At 46.6% G+C, this 24,684-nt stretch overlaps 1 long non-coding RNA gene across 4 annotated transcripts in view; it reads right to left on the reverse strand.

Moving 5' to 3' along the window:
* LOC310695530 overlaps positions 1 to 10,430 on the reverse strand; it is a 44,487-nt gene extending 34,057 nt beyond the window's left edge. For 2 of the 4 annotated variants that reach the window (XR_014520122.1, XR_014520123.1), the window contains exons 1-2: positions 10,258 to 10,430; positions 4,763 to 4,811 (exon numbers count right to left, since the gene is read on the reverse strand). This is a non-coding gene — a long non-coding RNA (uncharacterized lncRNA). The remainder of the gene's footprint in view (positions 1 to 4,762; positions 4,812 to 10,257) is intronic. The other 2 variants (XR_014520121.1, XR_014520124.1) reach the window with 2 other exon arrangements.
* Between the last annotated feature and the right edge of the window lie 14,254 nt (positions 10,431 to 24,684).

Below are 24,684 nucleotides of genomic sequence, written 5' to 3' on the forward strand. Positions count from 1 at the left end.
TCGCAGGGATTCGAACCACCGACCTTCTGATCGGCAAGTCCTAGGCTCTGTGGTTTAACCCACAGTGCCATCCACGTCCCTGTAACTGTCATGCCTGGGGACAGCACTCCAATCCTCCCTATCTGGTCCTCCTCACAGGCCCACCCCTCCCTCCTTAGATGCTGGAATGTGTCCTTGATCTGTGACGGTGCCTCTTGCTGGGCTGGATGGAGAAGGATGGGTCTGTTTTTGAATCGCTGGAATATATCCTACCATGCAAAGTTAAGAGTCACCTCCACTGCTTGCCCATTTTCCCTCTGGCCCCCCACACAACTGGCATGTGGCCTCTGAAAGCTTGCCCATGAGGGAATGGGACCCCTAGGCTGAAAGTGCTCCCCACTCCTTGCCTTAGGTGATGTAAAGATAACAGTCAGTGGATGAAAATAAGAGGAAATTGTCAGGTTAGTAAGGTCTGTGAGCCCTGTGGAGCAATGTCTTTGGGAACATTGGCCAAGTCACATTATCCCTGATTTTTTGCAGGGGGAGCAGGTTTCTGCATTGCCACTAAATTGCTGAAGGAGATGTGGAAGGCTTCTTTTGCAAACATCCCCTCCTAGCTGGGAATGCAACGGCTGCTGAGACCCTTTTAAGAGCATTAAGCTGTACATTCAGCAACACACAATAGCGCTTAAATTAAAGTTGGGGCGGTGGCGATGCCTTAAAGGCTGCCATTACATTCTTAATGAAGTCCGTATGCTCTCCGCTGACGCAGTGGGGACATTGAAATCCACTGCTGTGGCAGCTGATTTGATGTGTTGACGAACGAGCCACACTGCTATAATAAGAAGTGTTTATTTGAATAATAAGGTCAGGGAGTTAAGTAGTTGGTATTCCAGTCATATGAAGCCGTTTGCACAGTGTCACTAATAATTAAAGCCTATAAAATGGGGGGGGGAGCCCTTGTCTAAATGCTTTCCCCAAATATACTACACTATCTTGAAGAAACTCATCAGGGCAGCCAAGTGATCTTCGAGGCTTATTAATCGCTTCAGCTCCACAGCCAGGGCAAATTTATTTGCTTGAATTAGCATGTAATATACTTACAATAAAGCCGCCACAAGTCCCCACTTCAGAGATACAGTTTATTTAATAGGAAATTAGACCCAGGTATATATATAGCAGCAATACCTGTGTTGCTTACAAGGCCAAGCAATACCTTGCTGGGTTTCATGATACACTCGCTGAGTTGGTGTGTGGGGGGGGGGGAGAGACGTGGGATGCAGGAAGTGCAATTCTACCACATGAGCTTTGGGAGGGGCTTTCTAATGCTGCTGTCAAGGCTGAGCCACAGGCAAGTGTTGTAGGTGGCGTGATGAGCAAGGAAGGGGAAGAACCAAGAGGAAGACCCCCCCCCCAAGGGAGGCAATGGAACACACCAGAGCAAGGAATAAACACTGTTACTCATGCCAAGTCTTAGGTGGTGGGAGGGATTCAACTGCGCACTGGAAATTTAGGTTTCTGCAATTAAAAGTGGAAGAAAGTCCTCTGCTGCAACAGAACCACCTAAAAGCAATGGCGTAGCATGGGTTGTCAGCACCCGGGGCAAGGCAAGTAATTTGCGCCCCCTAACCCGTGGATTTGCGCCCCCTAACCCTAACCCCCAGATGTTGCGCCCGGTGCGGCTGGCCCCCCCTGCACCCCCCACGCTACACCACTGCCTAAAAGCAAGCTGATGGTGGATTTTTGTGTGGTTAGGAAAGTGACTGGGAAATGCTCTAAAAATGAGCTAACCACTGTTTGACAGGATGAGGTATAACCTCCCTGTAAACCAGGCATGGGCAACCTAAGGCCTGGAGGCTGGATGCGGCCCAATCGCCTTCTAAATCTGGCCCATGGACAGTCCAGGAATCAGTGTTTTTTCACATGAGTAGAATGTGTGCTTTTATTTAAAATGCATCTCTGGGTTACTTCTGGGGCATAGGAATTCGTTCATTCCCCCCCCCCAAAAAAAATAGTCCGACCCACCACATGGTCTGAGGGATGGTGGACTGGCCCATGGCTGAAAAAGGTTTCTGAGCCCTGCTGTAAACCAATCAGAATGAAAGCTCAATTAAAAGTGGACATAATATAGCCTCCATGCAAGCTTTGCACAAGCAAATCAGGATAAATTTTCAACAAACAGGTTGACTGGGGGAGCCATTAGCCTGCAACGCTTCCTGTCTAGGGCAGCTGAATGGCCAGCCTGAGTTGGCAGGATTAGTCCACAGCCAGACAATTCTTGACTGCGTGGGGGAATGTTGTGCAAAAATGCCTTACCCTCCATGGATGTGTCTAAACTGCTTTTAAAGTCATCCAAGGTGGAATCTACACAAATGTAAAAAAAGTTCTGAAAATGCTTTTTGTAAAAGCGTTTTTAAAAATACAGTAATTTTCCATAAGGCTCACTATCGCCATCTATTGTCACAATTGTATATTGTACTTAAAGCAAACTTAAAACGTTTTATTTGCAGCTGTATAGCTGAGTCACAAGTCAATTGGCAGCCATCATGGCCTCTTGTGGGAGCGAATTCCACAATTTAACTGTGTGCTATGTGAAGAAGTATTTTCTCTTGCCTGTCCTGAACTTTCCAAAATTCAGCCAAGTTCTAGTATTATGACATAGGAAGAAAAAAACTCTATCCTTTTCCTCCACACTCTGAATCATTTTATACACCTTTGCCATACCCCGCTCTCTTACTTGTCTTTCCTCTGAACTAAAAAATCCCCCAGTGGTCCTTTTGCAATAACATCAGGAAGCAAGCTGAGGATGCTGTCAGATGGTGCCGAGTTGGGAGAGAGGTAGCACTGTGTTCTTCACAACATACAAAGCCAAGACAGAAGAACATATTGGCTTGGGGGAGAACCAGGGGCTGCAAAGCCATTGCAAAAACGGGAACAAGTGATTTGAGAGGAAGAGCAATATCCTTGCCATTCTAAATCTGCCAGGGCCAGCAGGGGCCAATAGAAGGGCGAAGCCTGGCAATAGGATGGGAGACAGTGCTGCATAGTCTGCACCTGTGCAAGAGGGACTGATTTGCTTTGGTTCCATATAGCAGGCCGTTTCTTGCACATAATACACCCTCTCCCACGTCTTCCCAATCTTCAAACTGCAGGCGGTGGCTGAACAAGGACAGACATCACACAAGACGGCAAAGTTCACCCTGACAGGGAAGAGTTCACTGGCACCACTCTCTCTTCTCAAACTTTATTATTCACAGTCTGAGCAGCAAATAATTCCTCTGTTCTTTTCTCCCGCTACTCAGCCACCCCCTGATTCTTTTCCTCCTTTGCCAAAGCTGTTCTCTATTATAGGAGGGCACAGGCATGCGCCAGAAGTGTCAGAGGCGTTAGACAAGGTATTAAGGAGGTGTCAATGGTAGAATAGCAGGGATTACAGGAAAGTCTAAATAATGTGTAAAATAAAACCAAAAAGGTGATAAAGTCGTTTGATAAGAAAGGCTGGAGAGAATAAAAAAAGGGGAGTGCAATTATTTTTTCATTTCGATTGTTCAGGCTGAAAAGCACTTTTGCGACTTAAGTGGCATTTCTTTCTCCTCCACCACCTCTTTCGGTGCATCATATTCCTCAATAATCACGTTATGGTTGCCAGCATTTTCGCAGCACACAAGAAAGCAGGGTGGGGGGAGAGGGAGAACAGCAAGACCACTTCACACAAATAAGCCTCTTCGCATCTGAGCCGGCCCCATTGTGCTTTGCATCCCCAACAACATTTCGCACCGAGTCCAGCTTTGCAACCATCACCGGCATTTTCGCAAGTTGGAATTAATAGCATGACACCCTTCCCTTTTCAAGGACTAGCAGGGGAGGAAGAAGGGGTCCCGCTATAGGTGGAACTGGCTCCCTTCATAAACTTAAGGCCTTTCCAATGCGAAGAGTGTGTTTATGTGCAAGGAATGTACAGCTTCTGCTCATACCTCCCAGATCAGCTCCTCCAACTGATCCTGCCCACTTGCTAATCAACATCAACAGAGGCCATCCTGTCAGTTCCAAACCCACATTTTGTTATAATAACAGAGAGGACCATTTCTGCCACACCCAAATTTTGGAAGTCTCTATCTAAAGAGATATTCATCTTGCCTCCTCCTTGTTGGTCATCCATTGCAGCTTCAAAACCTTCCTATTTAGAAAGGCCTTTGATTTTTAGAGACTGGGCTTTATCGCTTGACTACCATAGCAATATTATTTATTTCTTTATAAATAAAGAAATTTATTTATTTATTATCTATATTTCATATAGATTATATGCAATCCTTCTGTTGGTGCTTTTTTCTCCTTTTTAAAATCCGGTTATTGTTGCGTTTTATATGACATTTCTTATTGCAACATTTAAAAGTTGTTTGATTGCCGGATTTCACTGTATTCTGTTCTTTTTTATAGATTGCTATTTGAGTGCATTTGATTATACTTGCAAACTGCATTGAGCTGTATGAGAAAAGGCAGGGGATAAATTTTTGTGTGATAAAGGGGCATCCTGGGGAAGTCTCTTTGAAGTGTAGGATGATATACACACAGTATGTTAATGTGTATATGTGCACGAATGTATTCAGTCATCTTTCCACAAGATAGTGTGAAGACACATTTTTCCAGCGCTCAAATGACAATATTTTGTCCCTAAGAAAAACCAATTCTCCCCCAAGCCAAAGCATGCATCAGATTTTGCCACAATCAGGCACACTAGATTTATTCAAGAAGACCCCACCAAGTGATATCTCTCCAGACTCACTCTGACTTCCTGAGTCCTGTCAGTACATCCAGTAAGCTGTGAGCAGCATCTGAAACCAGATTACACAAGTGTCCTGGGCGTACACTGGACGGTGTTTATGACATCACTAGCAGTGCTGAGCCATAAGAAGCGCCCCACGCAATCAGGCCAATGGCCCATCAACATCCTGATCTCACAGTGGCCAAACAGATGCCTTTGGGAAGCACAACAGCACGCTCCCCTCCTGCAGGCATTCAGAGACATACTGCCTCTTACAGAAGAGGTATATAACGCGGCCAGCATGACTAGTAGCTGTTGATAGCTTTATCCCAAAAGATAACACATAGAATCATAGAATAGAATCATAGAATCATAGAGTTGGAAGAGACCACAAGGGCCATTGAGTCCAACCCCCTGCCAAGCAGGAAACACCATCAGAGCACTCCTGACATATGGTTGTCAAGCCTCTGCTTAAAGACCACCAAAGAAGGAGACTCCACCACACTCCTTGGCAGCAAATTCCACTGTCGAACAGCTCTTACTGTCAGGAAGTTCTTCCTAATGTTTAGGTGGAATCTTCTTTCTTGTAGTTTGGATCCATTGCTCCGTGTCCGCTTCTCTGGAGCAGCAGAAAACAACCTTTCTCCCTCCTCTATGTGACATCCTTTTATATATTTGAACATGGCTATCATATCACCCCTTAACCTCCTCTTCTAACACGAGGAAGAGTTCTAACGGAACACTTATTACTTGATGTTTTATTCTCACAACAATCCTGCGAGGTGGACTCTGTCTTGTCCTCTGCCTCTGAGCCCCAGCATTCAATTCATAGGGTGCACCAGTCACCCCTCTCAAGGGGGAGCCCTCAGTACCGTCTTTTACATTGTCCCAGCCTATGTATGTGGGTCTGCTGCCATCCACAGAGCCTGAGGACGATTTCTCTGGAACCTCTTCCATTCTACCCTACTGAGGAGCATGTGACTGCAGACCAGATTACTGGTCCTATAAAATTGGCAAGCAGGGATAGGCAGGCTTTTGCTGAAACAACATCTTTCCAAATTCAGCTAGCAAGACTTGTTGGGAACTGTTCAGGTTCCTGATTTATCTTGTCTTGTACCTGCCCTGTGAGCCGCAAGCCTCGGCAGGTTAAGGTGCGAGGGGTGACTGGTCCTAGGTCAGTGAGCCACATGACTGAGCAGTGACTGAACCTGGGTGTTCACAGTTCTGGTCTGACACTCTACGACAACCTTTCTCAACCTGTGGGTCCCCAGATGTTGTTGAACTGCAACTCCCATCACCCCTAGCTAGCAAAGCCAAAGCTCAGGGATGATGGGAGCTGTAGTCCAACAACATCTGGGGACCCACAGGTTGAGAACCACTGCAAGTGTTACATCACAATGGCTCTGTTTGCATGTCACAGTAAACCATAGTTAATGGGAAAATGACAAAGCGTCTTACGGCACCTAAATAATAGCAAATTATTGTGGCATAAGCTTTTGTAGACCGCACTCCATCAAATACATGTTTAGGGAAGCTTTTAATGTTAGATGCATTACTTTATTTTAATATTGTGTTGGAAGCTGCCCAGAATGGCTGGGGAAACCCAGCCAGATGGGCGGGGTATACATATATTATTATTATTATTATTATCCTAAGTTCCATGTATATCTGTCTACACATTGGTTGCTGTTGCTGATGGGGATTGTAAATGCTGGGATCAAAAGAAAGGGAAATGAAGCAAGGTGCTGATAACAATAATTGCATTATTAAATATGGAGGCTACAGACACACAGAGAGCTGTTGATAACCAAGATATACAAGGGTGAGACACTTAGCACATGTAGTATAAATCTAAAAACCTTGTCCCTATTCAAGTTAGAACACAGATGGAACACACAGGGGAGCAACAAACCATGGTCCCTGGCTCAGCATTATGTCCAAACTAGCATTGTGGTTTGTTTAACTCCAAACACAGAACAAAGTGTGCCTTTTTAATGTTTGTGCTTTGGCTTCTAGAGACCCACATTATTTTTCCTTGTCCTTCAAATGGCTTAAACCAGTCTTTTGCAACCTGCTGCCCTCCAGCTGCCTTGTACCCTGGAGGGCACCAGGTTGGGAAAGGCTGTCTTAAGCATTGAATGTAAGTGAAGGTAAAGTAAATACGGCATTACAAATTAGGGAGGGGTTTTTTTCTTCCCCGGTGTTGGTGGGAAGTATTATTCCAATGACTTCCTCAGGTATAAAACACAAGGGATGAATCAAACGAGAGGATGTGAAGAGTTGCGTATGTTCCTGGGAGGGAGAAAAAGGAACTATTAATGCTCCTGAGTTATCTAGATGGCTTCAAGAGCCCATCACTGATCCATCTACAATCTTCACATATTCCACAGAGACACTTGACCTTCAATTAAAGCGAAATACTGCTTATTTGCCGCACCTTGCAGATACTGGCGTTGAAAGATTAACAAGTGAACCACAATTATAAAACCAAGCGCTCTGACGCACAAGAGGGCACTGCAATCAGATAAGGAACTTGTTGAAGCCCTGCTTTCCTAGAGTCTCACGGCAGTCAGTCTCTCCACACACATGAATGAGAAAGGGAAACCTGTGGGCATTCTGTTTCAGCACATGACTCTGCTTGCCCTGAGCACAGCTACATAAACTTGCCATAGGATAAGTAAAGATGTGCTGATCTGAAACCACTGGGGGAAGACGCATTAAAGGCTGTCGTCTCCTAGAGCAGCGGCACAGAAATCTTTTTCAGCCCGTAGGCAGCTTTCCCTTGAAGAAGCTCCCAGGGGTCACCTGCCAGTGGTGAGCAGGGCCTGAGGCAAAAGTGGCCAGAGCCAAGAATATGTTACCACTGTGCAGTAGGCTAGTGTCTGCACACTCCTCTCTATCAAAAGGGACGCAGGTGGCACTGTGGTCTAAACCACTGAGCCTCTTGGGCTTGGCTGATCGGAGGGTCGGCGGTTCAAATCCGTATGATGGGGTGAGCTCCTGTTGCTCTGTCCCAGCTTCTGCCAACCTAGCAGTTCGAAAGCATACCTGCGCAAGTAGATAAATAGGTACTACTGCGGTGGGAAGGTAAATGGCGTTTCTGTGTGCTCTGGTTTCCATCACAGTGTTCCATTGCACCAGAAGTGGTTTAGACATGCTGGCCACAGGACCCGAAAAGCTGTCTGTGGACAAACGCCGGCTCCCTCAGCCTGAAGTGAGATGAGCACCATAACCCCATAGTCGCCTTTGACTGGACATAGCCGTCCGGGGGTCATTTACCTTTACATCTCTATCCAAGAGCTAGAGGACTGACTCTTTCTAGCAGTGGCATCTGGTAGCCCCCGACCTGGAAGAGTGGCATGGCCAATTAAGCCACAGAGGTGTGGTCAAGAAGGTGGCTGAGTTATCACTCTCAGGAGCCCCAGTGTGGTGTGGTGGTTAAGAACGATAGACTCGTAATCTGGTGAACTGGGTTCGCTTCCCCGCTCCTCCACATGCAGCTGCTGGGTGACCTTGGGCCGGTCACACTTCTCTGAAGTCTCTCAGCCTCACTCACCTCACAGACTGTTTATTGTGAGGGAGGAAGGGAAAGGAGATTGTTAGCCGCTTTGAGACTCCTTAAGGGGAGTGAAAGGCGGGGTATCAAGTCCAAACTCTTCTTCTTCAGCTAATATGGCCAATTATCAGGAATTATAGGAGCTGGAGGGCCAAAGGTTAGCCACCTGTTTTGAAGCCTCATTGGTTTCAGTGGAATTAAGTTTCCTTCATCTCCTTATTCCTCCTCCTGTGTAGAACTTGCTGAAACGTGGGAACCCCAGCCCCAGATCCTCTGCAACCACAACTGGGAAGGCAGCCAATGGGATGTTAATCCGGACTGAGTGCCTGAACACCTGCTAGCCTATCACTGCTATTCAAATCAAGTGTCTGAACCTCCTCCTTCTCCACCTCACAGGGAGCAGACTTTCCTCCAGAAAACACAGGCAGTTACCATCCAAAACAATGTGACGTAAAAAAAAAAAAAAGAACCCAGAAACATAATTTATACCTTCCCTTCCTCGTTAGTCATTGCCAGGCCAGCTTCCCGATTCAGCTCTTTGCTACAGTAAACGCTGAGGCAGCAATCCACCACACAATCTTTCTTTTCCACTTTGAAAGTTTAGGGACATTGTGAAACCATTCCACAATATATAGCGGGTCACACCAAGGAGTTGGCATCCATCTTTGCCATCCATCTGCTGCCTAAACTCCATTGCTGCTATTGCTGAGGTTTCTCTCTCGGTCATCACATTTATTCCCGACTCATCTTCCCACCAACACCCCGGTGGTTCCTGCAATTTTTGTTCTCAGCCCTTCTAAAACCTTCTTGCTGGGGAACTGCAAAGACTTGCGCACTACATAGTTAAAGCACTGTTTTACCACTTTAAACAGTCATGGCTTCCCACAAAGAATCCTGGGAACTATAGGTTGTTTAAAAGTTTCAAGAGTTGTTAGGAGACCCCTAGTCTCCCCATAGAGCTACAACTTACAGAGTAGTTTAATAATCTATCCCTCTTCTCAGGGAGCTTTGGGAATTGTTGCTGTGTGAGGAGAATGCAGGTCTCCTAACAACTCTCAGCACGCTTTACAGAATTCTTTAGGGAAAGCCATGACACTTTAAAGTACTATAAAAGATAAAAGGTAAAGGACCCCTGACAGTTAAGTCCAGTTGCAGATGACTCTGGGGTTGCGGTGCTCATCTTGCTTTAATGGCCGAGGGAACCGGCGTTTGTCCACAGACAGTTTTTCCAGGTCATGTGGCCAGCATGACTAAGCCACTTCTGGTGCAACAGAACACTGAAGCCAGAGCAGCGCACGGAAACGCCGTACAATGCAGATGGAGCCTCATTCAGGCAGGAGACTGGTTATAATTTTCTTCAGCATATTGAAATTGGTAGGACCAAGTGTCCAGCTAAGTCTCTTGGACACTGGCACAATTCATATCATGCCAAACCATGGTTGCGAAAGCTTTAACTATGGTTTGTAACTGGCCAGCAAACTGGAATCCAAAAACATGGCTTGAAATTAGATAGCTAACTATGAGTTTGGCATGAGGACTGAACTGAAAATCCATAACAAGTGGTCATTTCATTGCTTCCCAAAACAACTGAAGCTTAAGAGATGGGATTGCTAAACAGATGGAAAGGCAGTTCTAAACCATGTTCTCTGAACGTCTGAAAAACTCAAACCATGGTTTGACCCAGTGCTTTTTTTCTGGGGGGACGCAGGGGGACACATACCCCTAAACATTTTGTGAATTTAAGTTTGGCCTCAGTGAGGGGCAGTACTTCAAAATGAGTAGGAAAATGAGAGTACCCCTAAACATTTTTTTAGAAAAAAAGCACTGGTTTGACCTATAAGGTTAGTATAATCTACTATTTGACTCCATGTCTGAACTGAGACTTCCCACAATGCTGTATACCATATCTGTATTTAAAGACACAGCCACCTCTTCCAACAGTTTTGACTAATATGCTCACCTCTTTTCCCTTTATTTCCATTTCCTTTGACTTTAATTCTTCCCCTTCTGCCACAATTCCTGTTTTCTTCCAGGGCTTTCTGCTTCCACCCTGCTTTTCTGAGCTGCCTTGAACAACCTCATTGCCCATGTTTTCCCCAACTGCCAGGTTTGTGACGCTTCTATTAAAAATGAACCCCTGATTGGCTGCCCCAACATTCTGTTGGCCATTGTTGCCTCATAAAGGAAGGCAACATTAGGGACATAGGAATCTGCTTCACATCAGGTCAGATTATTGGTCCATATATTGTCTGGTCTGGACGGAAGGAGCCTTTCAGAATCTCCAGCAGAGGACTTCCTCATACTCTGATCCTTTAGGAAAGCCTTCCCTAAAACCTAGTGCCATCCAACTGCTTTGGATTACAAATCCCATCACACGGGTGAATGGGAGCTTAGTCACCTTCATATCATACATGTACAACACGCTTAAAAACACATTCCCCAAAGAATCCTGGGAATTGTAGATTACCCTTCAGAGAGCTACAGTTCCCAGGACCCTTAACAAACGACAGTCCACAGGATTCTTTGGGGGATTCCATGTGCTCTGAATGAATGGTATGCACGAGATCGTAGTCCAAAACATCTGAAGGACACTGCTTTAGAAAATTTCATTTTTAATGTAAGGTGGCGACTGGGTGTTAAAAAAACTTAAGGTTCGTGGGGTGGTGCCCTGTTCACCCGAATGGACCAGCCTGCACTGGGTGGCAAGTCAAACTATCTCCCAGCCCCAGGAATGCCACAGCACAAGGTGCAGGCAGCCACCTGTGGTTCAAAGGTATGTGTGACTCAAGGGTCCTTGGTAGTAAGAGAGATCCTGAGAAATAAAGACTCTTGAAGGTTGGTCTAACCAATTGCTGCTGGGTCTGGGAAACCAGGAGCATAGGAAACTGTCTTATACAGAGTCAGACCCTTGGTCCATCTGCCACTGAACTGTGGACCTTCCGCATGCTACATGAACTCTCCACCGAATACTGTTATTTGCTGGAGCATTGCAGGCTATTGGGGTTGCACAGCTGGTTTCGTGCTACTGACCCTGCTAATATTTTGCTTTTGGAATCCAGCTGACCAGTGTTTGACTTCAGCTCTGTGCTACTAGGTCATGCCCACTCTTGCACAGCTTTGCTGGGCTTGACCTATGCTTCCCCTGAAGACCCACCATTCCTAGATTGCCCTGATATCTGACTGCTACCAGATCAAGGCAGGACAACTAGACCTAACCAGAGCAGCCATGTTGGCAGAGGAAGATAGTGGCTGTTGTGCAAAACAGGTGCAGATTCTTAATCTTCCAAAATTTATTAACTGCCCTTCACCAGCAGGGTGGGTTACAGCAATATAAGATATAGCATTAGAAAGAGTTCTAAAACAGATGACACGGGAATAGGGCGGGTTCTGCAAACATACATCTGCAAGCATACAGTAAGAGCTGTTTGACAGTGGAATTTGCTGCCAAGGAGTGTGGTGGAGTCTCCTTCTTTGGAGGTCTTTAAGCAGAGGCTTGACAACCATATGTCAGGAGTGCTCTGATGGTGTTTCCTGCTTGGCAGGGGGTTGGACTCGATGGCCCTTGTGGTCTCTTCCAACTCTATGATTCTATGATTCTATGATTCTATGATTCTATCTCAGGAGTCCAAGGCCAGTGCATCTTCACCATTCACTGAAAGCTGTACAGCAAAGGAACCAGATGCACCTCTGTGGGGAGGGAATTCCACATAGAATCATAGAATTGTAGAGTTGGAGGGGAGACCCTAAGGGTCATCCATTCCAGCCCCCTGCAATGCAGGAATCTTTTGCTCAGCATAGGGCTTGAACCCACAACCCTGACATTAAGAGTCCCATGCTCTATTTACGGAGCTATCCCAGTTGTTCATACTGGATTCTCAAATATGAAATTCCTCAGGCCACTGTCACTGAGTTTTGGGATAAAAGCCACTGCCACTGCCCCACCCACATTTGCCCCTGGCCCCCAGAAAGTTATGCAAAGGGAAATGTGGCCCTTGGTTTGAAAAAGCCTTCCCCACTCCTGTACTACATAGAGATGACATGACACCTGTAGAGCACCGCTCACAGAATAGAGCTTCATTTTTGCAACAATCATCTATACTGTGGTTGGATTTTATTTTGTCATTCCTGTTTTCTCTTTCTTCATCCTTCTGCATGCACACTTTAAAAGGTGTTTCTATCCCCCCCACCCCCGGCAAACAACTCAGAAGCCCACAGGGGTCCACCAAAGCGCACAAAACCCATTAAAGTCCATCCATGCTGTCGTCGCTTTGACGCCAAAGCTGCGATTGTTTTCGGTCTGAAAGAGTTCTCTCCTAAACAGGCCTCCCTTTCCCACATTGCCATTTAGTTACAGTCTGTCGCCCGAAGGTCAAGCAGAAGAAGAAGAAAAAAGCCCAATGCATTATTACAGAGGTGCCTGACAGAAACAAGTCATTCTGATATTGTTTTGGCCCTTAAGAGCTATGCTGGGACGACAGCTGCTGCTCCCCTCCCAGGAACTGAAATCCTTGCAATACAGAGCCTGACATATTCTTGGCCTCGCTTATGAAGGAAATTGTCTGCATTCACTGCAACGCAAAAGGGCTTTGCGACCTGGCAGCCAAATTTAGACCCGCAACAACCCAGTGAGCTCAGGCCCCGTTTTTAGGGTTAGGATCTGAAGGATTACTCCTTGTCAGTATCAGATGGCAGAGCTGCAGTCGAGGTCAGGGTGCAAGTCAATTTCCCGAAACAGCAGCTGTGGGGAGCCAGAAGCAGGTGCTGTCCATCAGGCAGGCTTGACCGACAGGCAGTTAGGCTCCGGAAATCAGAAGAACAGGTAAAGCAACATAGGGGTGTGGAATCTCGGGCCTAGGAGATGAATGTGGCCCTCCAGACCTCTTCATCTGGCCCTCTTACTTCTCCCCAGGCTACAAACTTCACCAGCTCTGCTCCGCACCCAGAATGTTTTTGCCAGGCTGGGATGTGCATTTGACCTCTTCCTTGTCTGGATGGCGCGTACAATAGGGGTGAGCGAGTGTGTGTAAAAATTAGCCTACTTCTCAAAGGTAAACATTTGCATGTGTTGCTCCACCCACTTTTGCCTCTGGCTCCGCTCATCACTGGCTCACGACCCCTAGTTGACTGCTGCTCATAAGGAAAAGTGGCCCTCAGGGTGAAAAGGGTTCTATGTCCCTGCAATCTAACACATAGCTCAGGCTAGGATTGCCATATGTGAAAATCCATTTACAAAAGTTGCTGAGTTGTGGTTTTTTTGCAAAAATAAAATATGAAGTTTTTGAGCTATTTTTAAGGAAATTCGCCAAAACCTACGCTTTCAACATGGGTTGCCATATGTCCGGATTTTCCCGGACATTTCAGCAATTTGCGCCCGGACACTGTTTCCGACGGGCAAATCCTGGCAATGTCATTTGCGCCCGAACACTGTTTCCGACGGGCAAATCCTGGCAATGTCTGGGAAATTCCAGGCATATGGCAACCCAAGCTCAGGCTGGAGAGCCACGCTCAAATCAGAAGGCCAGCAGCACCTGTATAGATCCCTAAGTCAACTTAATCCAGCTGGTCCGACAAGCTGTAATATCTCTTTTATTATAAGGGCTTTGCAGCATGCCACATGCAGAGGAAGCAGCCTTACACTGGGTCAGGTTATTCCCTATCTAGTGCAGCGTTACCTAAAAGAGCGCAGAAAGGGCGAAAACAGCACCCAGCAATCCCACGAACCTTTGCAAGTGCAATCCCATGAGCCCTTGCACCAGCTGTTGACAACTGTGGAGAGTTGGAATTTGAGCAAGCAGATTTGGAGGGAGTGACTGCGTTGTTTGCAAGCTTTTTCAATGGTGTTCCCAATATGTGCGATTTCACTTAAATGTGCGGGGCCTTGGAACGTAACCCCTGTGTAAAATGGTTGCTGAATATGCACTTGTTCAATTTAACCAAAAAATGTGGCTGTGGGGGGAATAACGCACCCTTGTTTAAAAAACAAAAATGGAAAAGAAGAAAGAACCTAGTTTAACCTTGCAATGTCCTCTGCAGCTCAAGAGGGTTTCTGTCATTTCCAGCTGGCTTTGTAGCCCTAAGGCTAACGGCAGCAGATGACCGGCTAACCCTTGGGGATCCCCCTTGTGGCCAATTTCTAACCACAAGACAAATTGAGGGGGGCTCCGTGTGCAGACAAGCTTTTGACCGATCTGTTCAGCCCTTCGCAAAGGCATTCAAATATCACAGCCACAGCAAGAGAAGGAGCGGCAGGCAGGGAGAGGCAGGAGCAGGCGAGAAACAAGCCAAGACAGACAATATATTCACAATTAGGCCAGATAATTTGCTTGCCTTGCGCTATCCAACCAAAAGACACACACAGTCCTGACCTACATGCTCCATTTCTTTCCTTTGTAAAAATAAAACAATAACACCCCCCACCCACCCCAATTCCAGCTCTTCACTAAGACTATTTGCATGGGGAAAACGCCGAGCAGAATTTGCTATGATACATAACATTGCGTCCCGCTGTTATTTCAATCTCATTACTGCATAAGCAACGCCGTACGAGAGATTAAAAACCATCTTCTCCTCTCAGTACTTACTAACAGCCTTCAATTTCTTTATAGCGTTGTTGGGGGTGTATTTCCACCCCCACCCTCCTTTTCTCTTAACGCTATTAAAATGTATTTTGAACAAGAGGCTGACCACATAGAAGATAGCAAGGAATTATACGAAAGAGGTGGAAGGGGGGTGAAGTACAAGAGGAAAGTGGTGTTGACAGCTACTCGGGAGATTTGTACCGAAATGAGCAAAGCAGAAAACGTCCATGTTTCCCCCCCCCCTCCTCAGCTTATAAATGACACTCAGAAGCCACCTCGAATTTGGCAGGTGTGCGAATAACATTCATTAGAACCGATGTGACAGTGAAAGAACGCGCCGGTGCACCGATATACAAAAGTACAAGGCAGAGAAGCTGGAGGCTGGCCATTTGTTCTGTGTCATTTCCAGCTTGTGCGCACGTGTCAGACCCGTCCCCGGTTGAGCTCATCGTGTCCCCTGCCGGCCATACGTTCAGCCATCTGAACTGGCCCCTACAGGCACACAGCGCATCCAAGTAGGCAACAGGGGTGAAAGGCAATTCATTTTGCACTTTCCAAAACCTTACAGTGGTACCTCGGGTTACAGACGCTCCAGGTTACAGACTCCGCTAACGGGTTAAGAACTTTGCTTCAGGATGAGAACAGAAATCGTGCTCCGGCGGTGCAGCAGCAGTAGGAGGCCCCATTAGCTAAAGTGGTGCTTCAGGTTAAGAACAATTTCAGGTTAAGAACGGACCTCCGGAATGAATTAAGTACTTAACCTGAGGTACCACTGTATGCGACCTGAAACACATCCATCCTTCGAAATTTGCACTTCTCTGAATTTTGCAATGCAGCTCTCCATTCAGGTAATGTGTACCAGAAGGATGCATATACCACGGTAACGTGTACATATAAATACATACATTCGTGAAAATTACGTACAAAATGCATTGTGGGGGGGATTTGCTTTGTAGAAAATGCATATGATGCCATGCATAATTGCAAACTGATGTGGAAATGTGCAGAACTGAAGAATGGAAAAGTGAGAAACTGAGAGGAGCCAAGATTGACAGATTTGCCCATTGCTACATCCACGTGAGAGGGAGCCTAAATGGTTCAAGATCACATGGAAGAGGCCTAACAAACGTGTATTGGAGGTAGCTGGTGTGTGAAGAGGAGGATGTTGCTATATAGGCATGATATACACATCAATATGAGAGGGGTGTTCATATGAGCAACCCCTACTATTGCACCCTAAGTTGGTGTCTTCTCATAGGTGTGGCCAATCAATTCCAAGGCTCAGTCAGATTTTTATCTTTTGTAGCCAGTAGCCTTGAGCTTCTTGGAGGAAAAATGGGGTACGATTAAAGGTAGGTATACAATGCTAGTTCTACTCCAGGTAGACACATTGAAGTGAATGCATATGACTTAAGATCTATTAATTCAAATGTGTCTACTTGCAAGATGAGGGATGCGGGTGGCGCTGTGGGTTAAACCACAGAGCCTAGGACTTGCTGATCAGAAGGTCAGTAGTTTGAATCCCCACGATGGGGTGAGCTCCCGTTGCTCGGTCCCTGCTCCTGCCAACCTAGCAGTTCGAAAGCACGTCAAAGTGCAAGTAGATAAATAGGTACCACTCCAGCGGGAAGGTAAACGGCGTTTCCATGTGCTGCTCTGGTTTGCCAGAAGCGGCTTAGTCATGCTGGCCACATGACCCGGAAGTTGTACACCGGCTCCCTCGGCCAATAAAGCAAGATGAGCACCGCAAATCCAGAGTCATCCGCGACTGGTCAGGGGTCCCTTTACCTTTACCTGCAAGATGACTTAGTTGAATACTACCCAATGTCATCAACTGTACAAGCCTGTTTTAGGGATTAACACTGAGAGATCCTTTACGGATTTTTATAGCCTGCTCTTTTACGAGCAAATATATATAAAGGTTATATCCAATGCTAGTCCAACTCAGACCCACTGAAATTGTGTAGACATTTCTAAGCTGGATGGGACAATGATGTGGTTCAGAACCAGGCATCTTCCTCTGTGTCCGTGGAAAGAGCTGACAGAATTTGTAGAGAGCTACCATAGCTCAGTTCAAAAGGTCCACAGGTCAGTCTCCAGGTAGAGCCAGGAAAAGAGACCCATGCCTCAATTCCTGGAGAGCTGGCTGCCAGTCTGTGTAGACCAGCCTTTGCCAGCCTGCTGCCCTCCAGATATTTTGAGCCACAACTTGTAAATTGCGTCATACAGCACTCACGAGTCTAATAAAGACCAGGAACCTCAACTCCCATCAATATCACCTGTATGATGCTGGTGCAGGTGGGAGAACAGCCTTGCAAGCCGGGGCTGATGGGAGTTGTAGTCCAAAACCTCTGGAGGGCAAAGGCTACTGTAGGCAGGACATGAATCAGATGGGCCAAGGGCACAGCAGAAGGCAGCTTCCTGTTGTGGCTGTGAGGTCAAAATGTCAGCTGCTCATTTTGCACACAGCAAGGCCCATGGGAAATGTGGCCAAATGGCATGTTTCTTCCCTCCTCTCCGCCCCACGTCGCATGTGCGTGATGAGTTGCCCTCCTTGCGCAGGATGGAAGTCAGCAAGCAGCGCCCGGGGGCAGGTTTGACTCTTGCACAAGACTTGTATGTCCCGGCGATCAATAATATCGCTGGGCTGGAGAAAGAAAGGAAGGAGTGGTGGGGAAGGTTAGGCAAAAGGAACTTATTTTGCTTGTTTCTGTTGCTAACGTTTCCTCGCGGGCTGTCTCCGGCCCTGGACATTTAGCAATCCAGACAGGAGACATTACTGCTTAATTAGAAACGAGACAAACTGGGGGTGCACGTGGGGGTTGGCGGCTGGGCGGCGGGCGAGAGGAGAGAGTCGCCATTTCGATCGTGTTGCCGAGGTAATTTGAGCTGTCACATTCAGCTGTCAGGAGTGGGTAATGGAGGCAGCCTTGGGGGGAAATCTCCACGGGGGGAATGCAATACCTCGGATTAAAGTAACCGGCCACAGTAGATCAATGCCTCTCCCTGCCAAACGCAGCTGCGAGCACATTTATCGGAGTGAAAGTAACGCCACACGGAGAGGCGGCGGGGAAGCGGAGCAAGTTTCCACCGGCGAAGGATATTATCCAAATTAGCCACTCAAGTATGAAGTGCTCAGGTTTTTGAAAAAAGGTTTCCAGTGGTGTTGGAAGGGTTGTTTTATTTCTTATTTTTGGAGGGGGGTGAGCTTTCACACACACACACACCAACAAGAAATATGCATATGACACATGCAAGCAGTTTTGTAGAAGCCGCACATCTGCTGAATTTGCAACAGCACTTAAGAAATAACCCCCGTGATACAACGAGTGTAGTCTGCCCCCACCTCCAGTAGCTGGTTTATTTATATTTGTAAGACACACTGTTCAAGAAGGCTCAGGAGAAGTTCAATAGGTATTGCTTGACTCCCAGGTAAAGTATGCGGAGGACTGCAGCCTAAATATCATTTCACATATATGATTATGCAGGACAAACCCAGGTCTCCCAGAGTCTCATAGATATCTCACAGAATCATAGAGTTGGAAGGGACCTTGAGGATCATCTGTAATTCAGGAAAATGCAGCTTTTCCCTTATGGGGATTGAGCCTGCAACCTTGGTGTTGTCAGCACCATGCTCAAACCAACTGAGCTATCCAGCTATCTGCAAGGCAATTGCAACCCCAAACAGGTGAACCTGTATGATGGGTTCCCAAATGGTGGCCCATAGCCCACCAGTGATCCATTCAGGTGGTGCACAAACAGCGGGCTCAGTGGCTGTTCTGCATTATGAGAACCTGAAACAACAACAAGAAGAAGAGTTTGGATTTGATATCCCACCTTTCACTCCCTTTAAGGAATCTCAAAGCGGCTAACATTCTCCTTTCCCTTCCTCCCCCACAACAAACACTCTGTGAGGTGAGTGAGGCTGAGAGACTTCAAAGAAGTGTGACTGGCCCAAGGTCACCCAGCAGCTGCATGTGGAGGAGCGGGGAAGCGAACCCGGTTCACCAGATTACAAGACCACCGCTCTTAACCACTACACCACACGGGCTCTCCAGAGGAGAGAAAACCAGAGGAGGAGGGGCTTGAAATGAGTAGAAAGGATTAGCAGCAAAATTAATGAGAGGCTAGAATTAAGATGTTCAGTGTTGATTCAACTAAAAATAAAATAAAAAATCCATGGGGAAAAAGATTTGGGAATCACTGTTGTATGACACAGGTTACTGCAAGCAGACATTGGACACCTTCACGTTTTTCGCTGTAGTCTTTTTATTTATTTAAATAAGTATTATTCCTCTTTGTGTAATGGTGCCTAAGGCAGCTAACAGTAAACAAAATAAAATACAACTGTAAAATATAAAACAGTGCATAAAAGTAACAGCCATAGAACGGATCGATGCTATATATTCTGATTACAAGTGAGGCCTATTCAGGGCTTCAGATAGCCAGTCAGGCCTTCCTTGAGGCCACTATAAGTGCAGATGTCGGGAAATTCCTGCAAAAACAGAAAAAAGGAGCAGAAATTGCTGAAGGTGACTCAGGCACTTGGTGGCTGAAGTACACTATTCCTGGCAACCCTGAGATCACTGGTGGCGATAATGTTTTGAAAGAATTTTTTCTTAGATTATTAGTTTTAATGTTTTCACACTGCTGTGTCTGCTGCCCTGGGCTACTTTGGGAGGAGGGGAAATATATAAACTGATTTTTTTTAAAAAAAAAAAAACCCATTCATTTCATGCCTGATCCCAGCAAATATGATTGGCATTCATTGTTGTCATTGCTTTCAGTCTGCAAACAATATGTAATTGATCACATTTTTTTTCTTCATTTGCATTGTGTTTCCTTTGCACTGAAATGAACAGGGTGGAATAACATAAAGACAGCATACACTGGCTAATTTTGTTCACATAGTTAATTTTGTAATTTCATCACAACACACAGCAACACAAACAAGGCAGGCTTTGGCGGAAGACAAACTGCAGAAAAATGGAAGCACTTACCTCGGCCAAGCAGTTAAAAGATCCCCCAGCACTGGCTCCCACACAAGTGGAGGGGGACCCAGGATTACTCTGCTGGAGATTAGGAGCCCTCCTGCGCCCCAGCTGGGCCATGCAAACAAGCTGCGTTGTCCCAGCTCGCAAGGCGCTAAGGTGAAACTGCTTGGCTCCCACGGTGAGAGCTGGGGCAGGCCATTGGCTCAGGCCACTGCAGCTTATTTTTTCATCATCACGGTATATCGCCTGACTGCGATGTTTGGCTGGTGATATACCACGATGTAGAACAGCTGGTGTCGCCCAACCCTACTCCTAATCCACTTTAAAAGGGGCAACCTGAATTTGTCAGCGTGCCACTGAATCCCGCCAGCTACATAAGCAAATCTAGAAACTCTCTCAATGACCCCTCCGACAAAGAAAGATTGTGTACATACAGCAGTGTGCACAAGAGCGAGTGCGGTCATATCAATGTGTGCAATTTTTTCACCTTATGTGACAGGCATAAATTATGCATCAAAGTCGTGAAATGCGCAAATAAATGTAATAATGGGAAAAGAAGGTATGGAAACGTTGAACAAAGGCAGGGAGGTGCCAAATACCCTATTTGCTGGGGGTGTCACTTAGTCTAAAGGTAAGGCTGGCTGTGAGGGTGAGGAACATACCCTCCAACATTTCTCAAATGAAAGTAGGGACATTCCATTCCTTAATAATAACTTTACTACAGTGGTACCTCAGGTTAAGAACTTAATTCGTTCTGGGGGTCCATTCTTAACCTGAGGTACCATCTTAGCTAATGGGGCCTCCCGCTGCTGCTGCTGCACCACCACCACGCGATTTCTGTTCTCATCCTGAAGCAAAGTTCTTAACCCGAGGTACTATTTCTGGGTTAGCGAAGTCAGTAACCTGAAGCGTCTGTAACCCAAGGTACCACTGTATATCTACTCCACACATCTTACTCGGTTGCCCCAGCCACTCTGGGCAGCTGCGAACATATATAAAAACATAAGAAAACATTAAACATTTTTTAAAAAAAACTTCCCCATACAGGATTGCCTTTAGACAGCTCAGGGATCAGGTAACTCCATACCCTCCGACATTTCTCCAATGAAAACAGGAACATCCTAAGGAAAAGTGGGACATTCTGGGAACAAATCAGAAACTGGGACGGCTTCTCTAAATCAGGAAAATGGGACACTTGGGGGGGTCTGGAGGAAGGAAGCCAGGTCCTGCGGTCAGCCTGTACATTCCACTACTTTGCCACAACAAACACTTCTGGTGCTTTCATTAGATATCCTGCTATCTCACAAGGGGATCTGAGGGAAATCCGATTTTAAAAGGCAGAAAAACTGGGAAGGCACTCCATCTCACAGGGAGCAAATCGAAATCTAATCCTGGCTCTCTTTATATACAGTGTTGCATGGAACATTTCTCTTTGCTTAACGTTCAAGCGCTGAGGAATAAGCTCGCTGAGATTGCTGTATCTCGTTTCCAAAAACCATCCCACAGGAGCCTGGGGGGTGTTTAACAAGACGAAATCACGATATTGTACCACTCAGATTTATAAAACATTCTATCTTTGGCTGAAAAGTGTGTGTGTGTGCAAACACACACTGCCAGGAGTTAGGAGACCAAGTCAGAACAGGAAGAAGAGCGAGGAAGCAGCAGGTGACCCCAAGGTTGGCAGGGCATCTTGCCTGCAACTCCACATACACGCATATGAGAGTAAGCTCCATTGAAGACAATGGGGCTTGCTTCTGAGTAAAATGCATAAGATTACGTGTTCAGACCCAGAAACCTCCCCCCTAAATAAATTCACACTTGACTCAAAATTTTGGTTTTGGTTTTTGGCAGAATTTAGGCCACAACTTTTTTGATTACAGAAAGTGACTGGTTGCATAGGCTCTGGTTTAACTAGCTCCCTGCCATGCAGGTAGCGCTGACCCAGGGTTCCAGCATAGGTCAGCCAAGGGTGAACACTCGGATAAGTGGAAAGCCGGGAACGGGCTAACTCCGCCACCCAAATGTCCCCCTGGACTCAGGCACGGGCACAACCCTCTCTCAGGGGTTGACCAAACCATTGAGTCCCTGGATTCCTTTAACAGAATACCCTTCACATAGGGATGGCGAGAGCGTTCTCCCATCCCTATCACCTGAACCAGAGCCTATCCGCCACCTTACAAGTTGTGACGATTTGCTACGCGGCAGGCGAAACCCACATGGCAACAGCCAATCAGCCAAGTGGGGAAAACTCCTGCCGTGCCCCTGTCCCAACAACAGATGACCCACAATGCCATAGCAAGGTCAAGCACAAAGCCCTAAAAGTAGGGAGAGGTGGGTGAGTGTTCCGAATGCACGCGCCGAAAGAGGAAGCTCTGGGTCACGTGAAGGGGCATAAATAGGTCCCTCAAACCGTTTGGACTGCGTCCCATTGGCCAGATTGCATCCAGCTTTGATGGACCTACCAATCAGGTGTTGTGGCTGACCAATCATACCCACCCACAACACAGGGCGTCAGTTTTCCAGGTCTCACCGCAATATGTGCCCTCTTTAAGGGAGGACCCGATTTATCGCCAAGCTAGAGTGATGCAGGCCCCAAATGGAGAAGCAGACGTAGCAGAGAGTGAATAAACATATGAAGTTGGGGGGGAACTATTGGCATTCCCACCAGTGCATTTGTGAAGCCCCAACAGATGCAGGTGTCGGGGGGCAGCTTCACACCCCCCCACTGGCCTCAATGAGCATGGTTCCTTAGTTTTGCTGGAGCACCTGTGAGAAAAGTACTAAGCCATTGCCATTGCCCTTCTCAGTGACATTAACAGAAAAATAGTACAGGTCCAAAAAAAATTGTTAAAATCTGTGCACAAGCTTATTTACTGGCTTTGTTTTCTGAACCTGCCAAACCCATTCAGCTTGTAGCATAAGCAGTAAAAAAGGTAAAGGGACCCCTGACCATTAGGTCCAGCTGTGACCGACTCTGGGGTTGCGGCACTCATCTCCCTTTACTGGCCAAGGGAGCTGGCGTACAGCTTCCAGTTCATGTGGCCAGCATGACTAAGCCACTTCTGGCGAATCAGAGCAGCGCACAGAAACACCGTTTACCTTCCTGCCGGAGCGGTACCTATTATCTACTTGCACTTTGACATGCTTTTGAACTACTAGGTTGGTAGGAGCAGGGACCGAGCAACGGGAGCTCACCCCATCGCGGGGATTTGAACTGCCAACCTTCTGATCGGCAAGTCCTAGGCTCTGTGGTTTAACCCACAGCGCCAGCTGTGTACTTGCCCCCCAAAAACTTGTCCAACAGAACTGAGGTGTTGCTTTACCCAACTCTGCACACTCAAACAACTGGGAAGCATGGCCTTTGCTGGTGCATAAATTATCACCCTGGGAAGATGTTGCCCACACATCCCACCAAATGCTTCCTGAGCTTCCATCACATGTCTATCATGGTGGGAAAGGAGCCAAGGCTGGGTTGCTTAGCCAGTTGGTAATGCGACTGACATATGCAAACAGAGGCTAGCCTTAATGATACACGCACAAGAAGTTTAAGTTAAGGAAGAAAATCAATGTTATCCAAAAATGGGGGAAATTGGGAAGATCTGGCTTCTCAGAGTCACAAAGCTGAAGGGGTCTAGTCAAATCTCCCACCATTGAAGGAAACAAGCGGGCAGAATTGCTGCTGTGCTTAGGTCCTCCTTGTGGGCTTCTCAGAAGCATCTGGTTGGCCACTGTGAGTGCAGGATGATGGACTCGATGGGCTGCTGGCCTGATCCAGCAGGCTCTTCTTGTGTGCTCGTGTGTGTGTGTGTGTGTGTGTGTGTGTGTGTGTGTGTGTGTGTGTTAAACAGGAGCCAGAACACCTAGCTCGGAACCCTCCCTCTGCTTCCTAAAGGCATCCTAACTCTAGGCAGGCTCCAATACTAGACCATAGCTGTCTATGGTCTTTTTTAAAGGGAAATTCCCTTTTTCCGAATAGGATTCCTCGCAAGAAAAGGGAAAAGTTGACAGCTATGTACTGGACATTAACTCAGCTAAGAAGTCACAGCCAGGCGGAAGCTTCAGCTGAACCGTTTACACCCTCACATCTGGCAAGAGACCCCAGACACCTAGCTCCTTAGACAGGTGTATGCAGTGCAGGGTCAATGCCTGTGCAACCCTAATGATGACCAGGACCCAGCTTGCAATGGTCTGGCTGGCCTCTGCAAGAACAAGGGTCTGAAGCCGCTGGTTCCATCTACTGATCTAGCAAGGCTTTGCTTGGGTTCTAATAAATGGTTTGGCGGCCCACTTGGCGGCACCCACACAAGTTATTCCAGCCTACACTGGTGGCTTCCTGTTTTTAGCCTGGTGTGTCCCCGGCTTCTTTCTTTCTTCATGGACTTTTGCTCTGCTCCCAAGCCTAACCCAATGGCATCTATGGTGCAGAGACCCTCAATTCTTTTCTGTGCGAAAGAAGAGTAGAAAATCATTCAAATATGTTGTCAGGCTAAACCAGGTTCTGTTTAGGGAAATAAATGAAGTGGGGGGGCTTGGATTTCCCCCTAAGGGCATCCGAGTTTTAAATAAAACATCTAATTGCCATTCCATATTCATGAAGCAGGTTTCTGTCAAAATTACACCTGTCATGAGATGCGTCTGCTTTGTTTTCTTGTGGGGGAAGATTGCTGTTCTCCATTATAGGCAGTTTGTTTGTTTCAGCCTGGCTTTCAATATATTTTGGGGAGAAACATACATATAATTTATGAAAAGCTCCATTGTTGCCATATGTTGTGCTCGTATCTTTGTACAGGAAATGAGTAGCCTTTAATCTGTATA

The sequence above is a fragment of the Podarcis liolepis genome (genome assembly GCF_965112155.1).
Source record: "Podarcis liolepis genome assembly, chromosome: 16".
Lineage (NCBI taxonomy): Eukaryota > Metazoa > Chordata > Lepidosauria > Squamata > Lacertidae > Podarcis > Podarcis liolepis.